The following is a 4,935-nucleotide window of genomic DNA, read 5'->3' as shown; positions in this document are numbered from 1 at the left end:
TTGCTAAGATCAGGTAAAAATCACTTGGCCATTGGAAGTCATTGGGTACCAGGCAACAAGTCATGTTCACGTGAATTTTCGCTTTCATAAGCGCCATGGATTTGCGTTTATATATCTCCCATGTACATAAGTTTGAATTGGATATTGTTCAGAAATTCCTTGATTGATTTAGATTATCTCAATTAGCCAAGCGGGTCTAATCAATTATGCAATTAAAAAGCGGAATAAGAAGCAAGCGTGAAGGACAACTAACGATGGAAAACCTAATAGAGCAAGCCTGGTGTGCTAACTCGACCGTCTCTCTTGCTCTCTCCACTGAGAGATCTTGTTTTCTTCGTTCATAACGAACAATTGTGAGCAAAGCAGCACAAAGAAATCTGAGTTTTTATCTATGGATGCATGTAAATTGTCCCTCGGCATGCATTGGCTTGGTTAAGCATATTACACCGATGACCATTTTTAACAAAATGAAATAAAAAATGTGCTTATCTTTGAGAATTGCTGCATACTTAAAATATTGCACGACTTAAGTTTGTAGAAAACCCAATTTCTTTAGATTGTCTAGAACTTTATAGGCAATTATGGAAAATAATGTTGAATTAGTCAAAGTAGTTGTTTGTTTTTAAATAAAGCCTAGTTGGTTGTCCTAGTTTATAGGAATATGTTGCTGCACGTTTGTTGCTGCACACACGTTCAGGATAGTGGGTAGATAGTTCAGCATAGTGGGTCAATTGTTGTGGCTATTTTTCTGGGTTTTTCTGTTTGTGTATGGCCTATCTAAAAGGCTAAGTTGTTATTCAATTATGATGAATGAATGCAGTAAGTATTTCTCACAGGAGTACACTCTCTTCTCTTTGACTCTCTTTTCTGTGTTTTTTCTTTGTGCTTGCAAAGCACAGCCAGCTTCTACACTTTTTCTGTAACAAATAAATGTTCGTAAAAGTGTAGGAGAAAGGTATTTTTTTTTTCTCAAAGCCCGTGATGAGCAATAGAGGTGTAAATGCCAATTTTTACCACTTGCGTAGCATACGAATGAATGATGCCCACTTTTACCGTGTCACATTGTCCCAGGGGTTAAAATGACGATCACTTGTTTGATGAGGCCCAGTCCTTAATAGCAGGAGAAATGGACTCGGTTTCGATTGAGCTCGACTTAATAAAACTCGACCTGCGAAAGCTCGACTTACAATCACGATCTACTTCTCGACTTATTGATACATGTGCTGGGCGAACTACAATTGAGGAGAAGTCAAGTGGAGAGTGACATTGGAGTAGTCGGAGATTTAAATGGTAATACAAGTGTGATAAAATAAATGTTCACCACTTAGGGAATCCACCTGAGGAGTTTACCCAAGAGATACATAATTTAAATAAAACTCTAATGTAAGAGTTCAATTATGAGATTTTTAGTCAAAACACTCTGACCCTCAAAGAAACCGCAGAGGAGTTTAAATAGAGTCAAATTATAACAACTCTCCAAGCATTGGCAAATTCCAATACATCTTACGCTCCGTTCGTTTGGCGGAAAATATTGTGTTTTTGGAAAATGTTTTCCCAGAAATCATTTTCCTAAAAAATGTTTTTCCGGAACACAATTTTCCGGTGTTCGGCTGAAATATGAAAAAGTTTCGGAAAATATTTTCCAGTGTTCGGCAATGATCACCGCCGACTGTGTTCTTTTTCCTTCTTCTTCTCCGGCGGGTCGCCGGCCACGGCCGACGTCCGGCGACCGACCAGAGGCGAGCTCGAGCGTTGCCACAGGCCGACGAAGCCCCAACTTGCCCGTTCGGCGAGGCCCCAGCTCGCCCGGCCAGCGACCTGGGTGAGGTCGCCCGATTCGGCGACCTGGGCAAGGTCGAGGCTCGCCCGAGGTCGCCGGATCCGGCGACCTGGGCGAACCTCGACCTCGCCCAGGTCACCGGATCTGGCGAGGCCTGAGCTCGCCGGCCGTGCAAGCTGGGGCCTTGCCAGATCCGGCAACCTGGGCGATCCTCGACCTCGGGCGAGCTCGACCTCGCCCAAGTCGCCGGATCTGGCGAGGCCCGAGCTCGCCGGCCGTGCGAGCTGGGGCCTCGCCGGACGTCAGCGAACCTCGCCCAGGTCGCCGGACGTCGGCGAACCTCGCCCGAGGTCATCGGCGAGGCTTTGGCCAGGCTGAGCTCGCCGGTCGCCAGTCGCCGGCCGCCGACTGGCTGAGGTAGAAGAAGCAGTAGCAACAAAAAAAAAAAAATAGGAAGAAGTCTGAAGCAGAGCTTCAGACTTCCGGAAAATGACTTCCGCTTCTCAGAAGCGGAAGTCATTTTCCTCAAAATTGTGAAGGGTTTGGGGGTGGGGTGGGAAAATGTTTTCCCACGGAAAACATTTTCCGCCCCCGAACATCGGAAAACCCGAAAAATATTTTCCGGGAGAATATTTTTCCGGAAACGAACACAGCCTTAGTTATGTTTTATTTTCGAGACTAGAATAACAATATCTTGATAAAATATAAATAAAAAGATTTGACTCTCGACTCAGGATGACTCTAGAAACAAGATACTATGGGCAAGACCCGACGAACTCCTAGCAAGACTCAAAGACTAGTTTTCGGTCAAACTGAGCAACAATTAGTAAATTGAGCATAACTTCCTCTATAAATCTCCAAATTGCGTGAACCTTTATGCATTAGAAACTGGACACACAGAACTTTTCAAACATATATTGTGAGACGAGATTGGAAATCGAAATTCTCATAAAAGTTGAACTTGAAATTCTACTGGCGCGGTTGAACTTATCTCCGGAGAAATTTTACATTAACTATGGCTCAAAACTTAGTTCCCTTGAGATAATTCTTCGTCATTCTCTCCCGTTTGAAAAAGACTTGTCCTCAAATCAGCTTGTTCTCGTCGCCGACAAAAGGAGAAAAGATTGGAGACATTAAATGCTGCCGAAGCACCATAAACATGGGGCAATTCGATCTTATGAGCTTTTCACCAATTCTCTTTAAAGACTCAAAATGGACCATCGGCACTCGGTTTAATTTTCTCTAGAAGTCTGGAGGATATTCACTCCATAGAATTCGTTCGATAGGTCGCCTTGGTAGGGGTAAGAGAATAATTAAGAATTATCTTTTCTATTTACCAACCCATTTTTGTTTTTTCCTCTTATTTTACTTGAACGGCCAATGTTTCTATCTATCTGTATTTGTCCCCTTCTAGATCTGCTTTTGGAGAGTCCAGATTCTTTCTCTGCTCCCCAACTTGACTTGAACCCGCTGATGTTTACGTTTCCTAGTCTACGATCGCACGACTAATTATATATGTATACGTAATGCCTTCAACAAGCTCCTGATGTTCATATTTTGAGTTAATAACCAATCGAAAACCAGTGAGTAATTTCCTCAGCACGGAAGCCTTTGTCTTTGGATGATCACCTGCAAGCTTTCTTTCCTCCTGTACAGTTGTTCCCCCAATTTTAGATCTAGTTTTTCATTAGAGACCATGCAACGTGCACAAATGATGAAAGTTTATTTGTATAGCTCGAAATTTGAAATTGAAAAAGGAAAAATGGAGGCCGCAAATAACATATACAGTGAGATATAGGGTTAGAATTATCAAAGAACTGTAGACAAATAAATACGTAATGCATGCATCAACGCCCACGTTCATAAGCATGTTGACACTTGAGTTGATTATGAGTTGTCCAAAATGTTTGCATCAATGAATTGTTATCCTATTTTGTCAATTAGTCTTGCAATGTATGTAGAGTGCCTTACAAGTTACAAGTTACAATTCAAAGCATATACTGGATGCACTATGGTCATTTCATTTGAATAAATAATCATTTCTCTAGATTTCCTAAATTGATAATGAATGTTGTTGGTAGCTTTATATGTACGTCTAATAACATCCAGACAGTCTCGGACATTTGGTTCCGATATCACTTGTTGAATCAGAAAAAGCTTTGATACGCCTTGTTGGGTGGAGCATTGATGGGCACAAAAGCAAAGAAGTTTGATTTTATTTCCCAAGAGAACAAACTACACACAGACCATCTCTCTTACGGACATCTAATTCGCTCATTCTTACAGACACAGCACACTCACAAGAGCTTCTCTCGCTCACTTAGGTCACATCAACACAAGCACCAGAGTCTCCTTTTTGCAAGTTTAAGTTAACTTGCTTCTTTGTGCTTCGTCGAAATATGATAGAAACAGCCTCTATCAATAGTAGTTTGGGGCCACATATAACTTCACGTAGAGGTAACTTGTTGGGGAGGTTCGACACCAACTTCTTGTGGATTTCAAAACAAGCGCAGATTAGCCGTAAAATATTCATTCAACTTCTTTGAGATGTTAGAGACCAACTTCTGGAGGAAGTTAAAAATCAACTCGGGTGAGAGAGTATTTAAATAAGGAGATCGCAGCGTGTGAGATTTCAAGAAGCTTGAGATGAGTTTCGTGTTTTTGGTAGAGAAGATGATCTGCCATTAGTCTTAAAAAGGAGAGACTTCTCTGAAAAGGAACCTGCAACCATCAACCTCCCTTTCCACACTCAATGGCGCGTTTTCAGGTTGAGTAAAGCTCCGAACCGCATTTTTGTTTGTTTTCAAAAGAAAGAAACCCCTTTCAGCTTTAAATTCATGAAACCAGATTGGTGTTTTTCAAAGGAGAATGAGGAACCGAAAGTGGAGGATCTTCTTGAAAGCAAACAGCACCAAGCAATCGGTCAAAAGGAAACTATTCCGCGGTGTCAGCCATGTGTATACCACCAGCTGGCTCATCAATGGAGTTTTTTGACGTTGGTGGTTTGTATATTTTACCACATAATGCACTCGTTATTCCACAGGTCCTCTCTTTCGCAAAAATTCACCTTTATTCTCCCCGCATTCTTGATGTTCTCTTCATACCGAGAGCAATCGCAGGGCCAAGAGTTCACCCAACCTCGAGAAGCCATAGTC

This window comes from Syzygium oleosum, unplaced genomic scaffold, assembly GCF_021117445.2.
Source record: "Syzygium oleosum isolate NSW1041296 unplaced genomic scaffold, Sole_v2.1 Sole_v2.04, whole genome shotgun sequence".
Classification (NCBI taxonomy): domain Eukaryota; kingdom Viridiplantae; phylum Streptophyta; class Magnoliopsida; order Myrtales; family Myrtaceae; genus Syzygium; species Syzygium oleosum.
The sequence above is the reverse complement of the archived record's forward strand: the minus strand, read 5'-3'. Positions refer to the sequence as shown.